The sequence below is a fragment of the Myotis daubentonii genome, chromosome 12 (genome assembly GCF_963259705.1).
Source record: "Myotis daubentonii chromosome 12, mMyoDau2.1, whole genome shotgun sequence".
NCBI lineage: Eukaryota > Metazoa > Chordata > Mammalia > Chiroptera > Vespertilionidae > Myotis > Myotis daubentonii.
The window spans coordinates 23,975,968-23,986,500 of NC_081851.1; the positions used below are offsets into that span (position 1 = coordinate 23,975,968).

Genomic DNA, 10,533 nt, shown 5'->3' on the forward strand with positions numbered 1-10,533 from the left:
ACTCTCTATCCCTCTCCCTTCCTCTCTGTAAAAAAATCAATAAAATATATTTTTTAAAAAAACAAAAAACAAAAACTCAGGGAAATCAAAAGGCCGGAGGCTTATTCAGTCACACAAAGGTCCCTTTAAACAGTGAAGGGGTCCCTCTTGGCTCCTCGCTGTGAACCAGCAAGGCCTTGGGAAGCGGCAGAGCTCCTCTCCGCAGGAGCTCAGGATACTGAAGGCTTAATCTCTGAAGGTCCACGGCTCTAGCACCCGGCCCTGCGCTGGTCATGTCTGTGGACGCAGCTGTGAGAATGGGTCTCCCCGTCATGCAGGAGGCCCCAGACCCTTACCCTTGGCTGTAGTTGGGATGTGATTGCTCTGAGACAGTCTCGTTGTCTCTTCAAATAATCAAAGATACTCAATAGCATCAAACAAGCCTACTGCCCCTGAGTTACTATTACTTCCCCTGCATCTCTAAAAACCAACAGTGCTGCATGAGGAAGTGCCTCCCTGTGGCTGTTTCTTGTTTCAATTCACCACAGGTAAACGTTTTCGATATTGAGCAGCTAAATTATGGCCATTTTGTGTGGTGTCAGATGGGTACTAGACTTAACGGGGTGATCACTGCATAAGTTATATACATGTCTAGTCACTGTGCTGTACACCTGATATGAATATAATATTATATGTCAATTGTAATTGAAAATTATGGCAATTTTATCAGCAATTTTGCCAGCTGGCTGGTGAGTGGCCCAGCTCTAGAGTCTGTCCTCAGCGTCGGCTTCCCAGGACTTTTCCCGGATGACTTTCTCAGGCTGGACTCCCTGGAACAGGTGTGTCGTGATACAGGGGTCTGGGTGACACGAGTCACTGAGGGAGTGAAGCAGGATAGTGCTGTGGTCTGCACGGTGCGTCCCCCAAAATTCATATGCTGAAACCTAACCCCATGTAATGTTAATAAAGGTGGGACATTTGGGGAGAGATTAGGTCATGGGGGATAGCGCCCTAGCATGTGGGATTTGTGTCCTTATTTCAGACCCAGAGAGCTCTGTGGCCCCTTCCACGCTGTGAGGACACCAGGGCAAAACCGCCCCCTACGATGCAGCCTACGATCCAGGGATCAGGCCCCGCCAGACACTGGACCTGCCAGTGCTGATCTTGGACTTCCAGCCTCCACAACAGTGAGAAATAAAGTTCTGTTGTTCACAAGCCACCCAGTCTGTTGTATTCTGATAGAGCAGCCGGAAGGGACAGTGTCTTGGCCTGATATATGGGGGAGCTCTAGAGCATAAACCATACTGCAGAGTTGCTCCCTTTAAGGCAAGGGGCCAGCATTTGGTTCCCCATGTCTTCGTTCAGCTGCTATAGTAAAATACCATCGCCTGGGAACTTAAACAAGAAACACTTAATTCTCAGAGTTCTGGAGGCTGGAAGTCTGAGATCAAGGTGCCAGCAGATTCAGTGTCTGGTGAGGACTCTCTTCCTGGTTTGCAGATGGCAGCCTGCTTGTTGTGTCCTCACATAGCAGAGACAGATATCGTGTCTGCTCCTGTTTTTAGCAGGCACTAACCCCATCATGAGGGTCCCACTTTCATGACCCAATCTAACCCAAATTGCCTCCCAAAGTCCCCACCTCCAAATACCATCACACTGGGGCTTCAACATACGAATTTGGTGGGGGACACAAACCATATCCACATCATTCACTTGTTAGTGTGGGCGGCCTCCCAGATCCTCTCCCCATGGCCAGGCACAGTGTAGAGGGAACATCTACGCTGTGAATCAGGTGAGGTGATTCCTGAGCTGAGGGCAATTCCTTAGAGAAGGGATGCGCCGTGGATCAGCAGCCGGAGGTGGATGCATTGACCTGGCGAAGGAAGCCCACCTCAGGGAAGGATATACTGATAGACCAGGTACAGTGGGGCCTCGACTTACGAGTTTAATTCGTTCCGAGACCCCGAGCTCGTTAAGGAGCTCGTTCAGGAGCTCGTTAACTCAAATTACTCTATCAACTCAATGCAAAAAATCGGCTGAGAGACAGCTGGTATCTCAAAAAACTCATTAGTCGGGACACTCGTAAGTCAAGGCCCCACTGTACAACTCATGTGCCCACCCTTACAGCCAGTGCTGGGATTGGCCCCACAGACCTCATGGACTAAAGGTGGGGGAGGAGGATTCTATATGCAAAACCAGTTCCTGTGGTCAGAGGAAGGATACCAAGCAGAAAAACAACAGGGAGCACTACCTTAAAATGTTAGATACCAAAGAATGTAATATAGTATATTTGAGATGATACACAAAAACAAAGTGATCAACCTACAATCTAAAGTAATTTTGCTAAATGTGTAACTCTAATTGTATTACCCAGAACACATTGATTAAAAAATTATTTAATTAAGCAATATCATCAGTGACTTCATGTCTCAGAAGCATCGCAAACAAGGGAACTGCTCTCCAAAAAGTAGGGGATAATCGGTCTCGGACGTCACTAGCTGAAGTGAGCACAGACTCAGGGCCGCGTCATTAAGTCTGTGCCAAACTCCCAAGGCAAAGAGTGGCTCTCAGAAGGTCAGCTTCCAACCCTACAGCTCCAGCCACACCCTCAGCCCAGTGCAATCCCCCTCCTCCTGGACCATCAATGCCCACACATAAGCCCTCTCTCAGGCCATTGATGAGCTCCTGTGACAGGATGGTTTTCCATCCTTTGAAATGTGCTGCTCCCAAAAGGTAGACTCCACTGAGAGCAGGACTAGTGGTGGAGATAGGAGTGGCCTTTCTCGCTGTCCTACTGGGGGGATTTGTGCTATAAGTCTGGAAACCCTGGTCCCCAAAGCAGGATGTACCCACAGGAACAGTCCCACTAAATGGTAAGTAGTGGGTGCCGCGGGGCCCATGCAGGCTCCACCAGCCAGAGCACCTGGTACTCTGACTTGGCCACTGATGGCTCACAGCTGCCCCCTCCCATGTGATTGCTCTGAGGTGGCAGACCTATTTTCCCTGGGGAGTAATTCCTTCCCCAGGGTGACCCTAACCAATGACTAAATGATACGGAGTGTAAATGGTCAGGCCTCCTTGCATCCAGGGTAATATCCTGTGGGTCAGCACAGGTCAGACTTGACCTGAGACCACATTCTTCCCTCCCTCTCCTACTGGCTTTTCCTGAAGGGAGTGTCTTCCATCACGTGCCTCCAAACCAGTTTGTCCAGTTAGCGCTGAGCCCCACGCCTGTGGAGAGCCAGGCTCTGTGCTGGGAGACGGCAATGGGGGTCTGTCTGTGTACATAGCCATCCAAGGGATGGAGACGGTGTGACCAAGTCCTGAAGATGTTGCTTAAACCCTTGGATTCAGGCAAAAAGTTGTCCTCCAACAACTCTTCTTTGTTTTTGCTAAAACCACTTTGATTGGGTTAATGAGACCCAGCACGTACACCTGGGAACCCCGGAGGGATGGGGACCTTCCAGGCTGTACAGCTACAGGTGGCCCACGGCCGTGCTTACAGGGGTGGAGGGAGGAGCTGCAGAAAACTGGCTGACTATCTGAATTATAAAAAATACATAAAAAAGAAGTTGCTGTATCTAGTATTATTTTTTTTGCTTTAGTGGATCTTGTCTTCTCATTTTTAAATGGATAACTCACATGATGTATTTAGTATGAACTCAGTTAATGGAACATTGGAACACAAAAACGTGTTATAAAATGAACCATTCCAGATAACAAAGAGTTTAACACATAAGGAAAGGGGGATGTGATTACCCCTGCTTCTGAGTATGCCAAAAATCAGCCAACCCCATCTACACCAAGAACGTGAGTTGATAAGAACACATATGGAATAACTTAATCAATAAAAAAAGAAGAAGAACATGAGTTGACTGTCAGCCCTGAGAGTTCAGTGCCCAGAGAATCAACAAGGGAGAGCACGGCCTTTTGCTTACCTTGATGGGAAGACACTGTCCGCCCAGAAGCGCAGGAGCAGATGACAGGATTTACTCCGAATGTCAGAAATCCACTCTGCTGTTTCTAACCAGCAACAGGAGTCTATTTACATCCACACTGCAGGTCAAGGAGCGGCCTCTCCAACACCTGTCAGCCGACGCTGCTGCTGACGTCACAGGTGGCATTGGTAACACGCAAACTTCATAACTTATGCATGGGCCCGCGGAGGGCCTGCCGTCTGCACCCCTGGAAGTCCTGCTTGTGTACAGGAATCAGAACTAGAGCCGCGCATGAGAAAGAAGCTCAGTGTTTTCATCCATCCAGTCATGAAAATGAGACTCAACTACGGGTCTTCAAAAAGTTCTGTTGTGGAGGATTGAGAGGAAATTCGGCACTGGGGCTGATGAAGACCAGAGGATGAATAACTAAGCAGTTTCACTCACCTGGCTTCTTTCTAGGTCCCTTGTATGATTTTCACAAGAATTGGGTTTGTGAGTGACTATTCAGGCCGCTGTCTCTTGGGACAATAAAAGGAATGGGGGCTTACACTGGATGCGAAATAGACGCAAAGATGGATTCGATATGGGCTGTGTCCCAGGTTTTTTCCTCACATCATCTCACTTATTCCAGAGAGCAATTAGGTATTTATAGCTTCCTTTGGCAATTGAGGAAACCAGAGATGGGGGTGTATAAGTGGTGCCAAACCTCTGAGAATTATTTCCTCTTCTAATTATCATCCATTCCTTGACTCGCAATAAGTTCCCAAAGACTACAGTGTTTGAGGTGTGTCTGGTCAGGAAGACAGAAGCCACGAGGTGCTGAAAGCAAAGGGGACTCGACTCAATAAATTAATGACAAAAGTGTTGGGAGGGATGGTAATTCAGGCAGGACTGGGTTGATCTGAAGGAGACCCAGCCCCTGTCGCAAAGAATTGCTTGGCAGGGAACACCTCCTAATGCCTAGTGTCGAGGTCTCTGCGTGGGCAGTGGAGACAGGCTCAGAAGAGACTGAAACATAGGAGGGAAACTCGGTTTTTCAACTCAGCCCCAAACCCACGTGGTGGAATAACGAGCAGCTCTGGGCTGTGCAAACTGGACGGGGAGAGCTCCTGGAGCAGCCGTGGGCAAACTACGGCCCGCGGGCCAGATCCGGCCCGTTAGAAATGAATAAAACTAAAAAAAAAAAGACCGTACCCTTGTATGTAATGATGTTTACTTTGAATTTATATTAGTTCACACAAACACTCCATCCATGCTTTTGTCCCGGCCCTCCGGTCCAGTTTAAGAACCCAGTGTGGCCCTCGAGTCAAAAAGTTTGCCCACCCCTGTCCTGGAGGCACCTCGTCTGAAAAAGACCTAACGTTTGTACATAAACGTTTGTACAGCATGACACGCAGGAGGAGCCGCTGAAACCCGGGTCAGGGACAGGCAGCGGAACATTTCACTTAAACTCTTCCTTTCCACGGAGCTTTTCATTTTATTGCTTAACTTCCTGGTTGTAAAAAACAAAACAAAACAAACACATTTCTTATCACTGCTCACAGAACCTTTAAAAACTTTCTTTAAAAAAAAAGTTTTTATTAAGTTTTCTTTCTTCAAAATGTCCTACCTAAAGAACAGGCCTTCGGGAGCAGCTGGAATGTAGAGCTGACAGGCAAAGGGTGCCCACCCGGGGCCTGGTGGCAGCCTGTGGCTTGAGCCTGAGCTGCAGGCTGCATGTCCCCGGGCCACACGCAGGGCCCTCACACTGCGGGACGGAGTCAAGGGAGGACCCAGGGGTGAGCGCGAGCAGAGGCCGGGCCCTGCCTGCCAGCATTCCCAGGTTCTGGCGTGGACTTCCTAGGAGTCTGAGTATTCTAAAGACCCTGGTCTTCCCCGTCGTCCGTATAAACGTGTATTTGTAAGGTAGGAAGGCAGACATTTATTTAGCAGCCTATCGGCTCCTTATAACTTTTAAAACCTAGACACCTGGACAGACATTGCCCTACAGCTATTCGATGTGGGCCCGCTCTGTCGCCAAACGCGTTCCTTACTTAGTTTCTCAGCCTGATTCTTCTCCACATCTTCTCTGCTGAGGATTTACCTCTTGGGTTGTCCCTTGAAGTATCCAATTCGGGGTTTCTTTTGTGTGTGTTTTTTGCCCCCATCCACTCAGCCCCCAGACGCCCGCCCGCCACAGGCACACAAGCCCACGCACCCAGCTGCGGATCCAGGGCGCCTGCGTCTCAAGTGCCTCGGACCTGCCATGCCCGCCCTCTGCCTGCTGTTCTTCCAAACTCCCTCCAAGGGCGTGGCCCGGCCTCTGCCCTCCTCCCCTTGGCTGTGCGGAGGGAACCCCCCCCAGCTACTCTGCGGAAGGGCCCTGATGGGGCGCCCCCCAAACCTGCTTCCAATAGGGAAAGGAGTCTCCCGCCTGACCGCCTTCCAGAGGGCACCCCTCGATTGGAGGGGGTTATCTCTTAACCCCCCTCCCCCGCACGCCAGGGTGAAAGCCCCAAGCGCCCCTCTGGGAACCCGGCTCCCCTGGCTCCCCTGAAACAGGAGGAAATCGAACAAACCCCGCTGCTGCGCAGGGGGGTACCCACCCTCAACCTGCAAAGGGAATCCCATGCCCCAGAGGGAAGCCACAGTGGGAGGGAGAGCATGAGCTCAGGTGCTGCCAAGGGCTGAGGGTCCTGGAGGCCAGGCCCCAGCTCTTAGGGCTCCTGGAGGCCGCTGCCAGCAGCCAGGGCCGCACCACCCTGAACTCGCCTGATCTTGTCTGATCTCAGAAGCTAAGCAGGATTGGGCCTGGTTAGCACTTGGGTGGGAGGCCACCTGGGAATACCTGGCGCTGTAGGTTTTTTTGGCCCCCAGACCCCGCCCCAGGCACACAAGCCCACAGGCCTAGCCCAGCTCAGTTCTTTTGTCAACTGGCTTGCCAGTTTCTTTATGATTAGTTTGTAATTCCTTGTGCACAACACACACCTCAAACATCACATTCTGCTCTATGAGTTTCCTTTTTATTCTCTTGACTAGAGTCCCAGTGCATGAAATTCGTGCAGGGGGAGGGGACCTGCGGGGGGGGGGGGGTGTCCCTCAGCCTGGCCTGCGTCCTCTCGTAATCCGGGACCCCATGGGGAATATTGGTCCTAAACCGGCAGTCGGACATCCCTCTCGCAATCCAGGACGCTGCATGCACCAGTGACCATACTTTTCATACAGGGGAAAGGCATCTTGCTGTTGTATGGGCAGCTACATTTTTTTGCCCTGATTATGAAAAGCAGTACATAACATGATCCTTCTGAGGCAGTAGTACCATTTCCCCATCTTATGGGTGGAAAAACTGAAGCAGAGAGATGTTAAGTAATGGACTTTGTCACACAGTTATAAGTGTCAGAATCAGGGCTGACCACAAAACGTGCAAGCCAGAGTCCATGCATGTCATTGCTGCATCATCCTGTTTTTTCAGTGTTAGAGTAGCTTTGCCAGGTTTTAATTTTTAAATCTATGAGACTGTTCCCAATATAAGGGTAGGGTCCCTAGGCCTGGCTGGCAATCAGGGCCATCTGTGGGGCAACCGGCAGGGGGTGCAATTGGGGGCCCCCTGCTGGCAGCTGCTTCGGTTGGCGGCCTGGTACCGCCTGCTGGCTGCCCCCCACCCCCCGCCCCCCTCCCCCTATCGCTGCTGCCAGTTGCCTCCCTCTGGTGGGGGGGCAGTGTCTGATTTGTATATTAGGGTTTTATTATATAGGCTGGTGTCTTTTAATGAGTGAAAGTTTGTAATTTCAAAGTTGCCTATTTATCAGTTTTTCTTATTCCTAGAGACTTCTGTGGTATTTTTTAACAAATATTTTCCTAGTGTAAGATCACAAAGGTTTTTCTGCTGCTTTTTTGGTTTTGTTTTTTAATCTTAAAAGCATTATTGCTTTACCTTTCAAATTTAGAGGCATTAGATTGCATGAATCTGCCACTGATTTTGTGTGGTAGAGCTTGAGATTAATTTTGTCTTCCAATGGATATGCAGTGACCTAGCTCCATTTACCAAAAAGACCATCCTTTCTCCCACTGATGTCACCTCTATCATGAACCAAGTGACTATATATATGTGGGTTGCTTTCCATTGGTCTGCCTCTCCCTGTGCCAAAACCATACTTTCTCAATTACTACAGCTTTGTAGTTAAATACTATGTTTCACAGTCCTTTTTTTTTTTTTTTTTTTTTTTTACATGCCCTGACCGGGAATCGAACCGTGACCATGTGGTTCATAGGTTGATGCTCAGCTACTGAGCCATGCTGGCCGGGCTCACAGGTCTTGATATCTGATAGTGTGAGTCCTCCAACTTTCTTCTTCAAGATTGCCTTTGCTATTCTTGGTCCTCTGCATTTCTGGATAAATTTTGAATTGCCTTGTCCGCTTCCACACAGAGTTCTGTAGCCATTTTGTTTGGGATTGCACTGGATCTACAGGTCACTTTTTGGCAACAATCAACAGCTTAACAATTCTGAGTCGCCCCATTTTGAACATGGTATATTCTTCCACTTATTTTGTGCTTTAAAATTTACATTTTATCATGTTCAGTGTAGGGACTGCAGTTTTCATTAGTCAACCATTATGTTGTACACCTAAAACAAAGAGAATGAAATGTCAAGTATGTCTCAATTTTTAAAAGTGTATTACTTAATTTCCAAGCAGCTTAGCTCCACTAAAGTCATAGAAAATGTTCAAAATTCTTTGGACCCTTTGAAATTTGTTAAGGTTTGCTTTGTGAACCAGCAAACAATGAGTCTTGGTAGATTTCTCACACCTTTGGTTCCTCTATTGTTATGGATTGTACGTCCTGCCTCCAGGCGAGGGAGAAGGCCTGCTCAAATTCTAAGGTCCAGGCTAGGAAGAAGGGTACATCACTGTTTACATTCCCTTGGCAAGAAGATAATGGCCACGTTGCCAGGCCTAATGCACAGGGATGGTAAGCTGAATTCTCACAAGGTCCTCCCTCTGTAAGATGTCAGGAGAGCTGCAGGGTGTCCCCCACAATCTTCCCGCTACGCAACTCCAGTTGAGAGGTGGGGAGTCTCTCTCCACAGCTCTGGTAGAAAAATTCCAAAGAAAATCAGATTGGCCAGATTTGAGTCAGTTTTCTATGTTAAACCAATCACCATGGCAAAGAGAGGCAGTGGTCCTGTTGGGCGAGCCTGGCTCCCACAGACCCATGGAGGGGTGAGGAAGCTGAGGCCGTATCCCTACAGGATAGAGGGCTCAGGCTGGGAGCCTGTGAGCACTCCTGCATTTTGGAGCCGGCCCCATAGCAAGCTTCCCACAGCCGGTGAACGCCTTCAGGTGGTGGCAGAGGTGGGGGTCCCTACGCCAAACAGACATGTTCCCACCCCAGGGGACACAGGCAGAAATGGGAGAGAGAAGGGCTCCTTTACAATACTCAAGGTAGATACCTGCACACGGGAGCTCACAATGACGCAGAGATGACGTGGAGTGGTTTTTTTTTTTTTAATATATTTTTATTGATATCAGAGAGGAAGGGAGAGGGAGAGAGAGATAGAAATATCAATATAAGAGAGAATCATTGATCGGCTGCCTACTGCACACCCCCTACTGGGGATCAAGCCCGCAACCCAGGCACGTGTCCTTGAGCAGAATCAAACCCGGGTCCCTTCAGTCCGCAGGCCTACGTTCTATCCACTGAGCCAAACTGGCTAGTGCGAATGTTCTTTACGTAAAGAAGCGTAAAAATGTGAGGCACATGGCTGATGTAGATAATTTATGAGAGAGGTTGAAAGTTTCTTTGCCTCTCAAATGCACCAAAAGTTGAAGGGACTTTAAAGACTTACCCACTCAGAAGAGGAAATCTAGGTCCGGAGAAGGGAAAGCAAGAACCCAGTGCCTCAGTGTGGAGGCGGGCAGCGGTCAGGGTTCCTGGGGCCTGTGCAGGATCCAGTCCCCAGAGAGACCTAAAGTCCCCCCGCTGAGCGACACCCAGGGGGTCTCAGCAGGTGAACGAAGCCTCAACCCTAAAGAACCACAGCCACCAAACACTCGGGGTACTCCGTGGTCCTAAAGCAGGAAAAGAAAGGACACACATCTTGGACACAGCTTAAAGAGACATTTTAAGGATAAAAACACTTCTGAGGCCCCAACCATCCTCAAAATGGAAAGGGAACCCACTGTGTGGGAAAGCATATTCACCAATGATACATCTGATAGAGGTTAATTTCCAAAATATATGAAGAACTCACACAACTCAACAGAAGGAAGACTAACAATCCAATTAAAAAGTGGGCAAAGTACCTGAATAGACACTTCTCCAAAGTGTCTACTCAGATGGCCAAGAGACATATGAAAACATGTTCAAAGTCACTGATCATCAGAGAGATGCAAATTAAAACAATAATGAGGTACCATCTCACACCTGTCAGAATGGCTATCATCAATAAATCAACAAACAACAAGTGCTGGCAAGGTGGGGAAAAAGGAACCCTCGTGCACTGCTGGTGGGAATGCAGACTGGTGCAGCCACTGTGGAGAACAGTATGGAGTTTCCTCAAAAAATTAAAAATGGAACTGCCTTTAACCCAAAGATCTCACTTCTGGGAATATATCCTAAGAATCCCAAAACACCAA

At 48.8% G+C, this 10,533-nt stretch overlaps 1 pseudogene; it reads left to right on the top strand.

The window, feature by feature from the left end:
• Positions 1-6,640: 6,640 nt before the first annotated feature.
• On the top strand, positions 6,641-6,759 carry LOC132214008 (5S ribosomal RNA; annotated as a pseudogene).
• Positions 6,760-10,533: the final 3,774 nt, after the last annotated feature.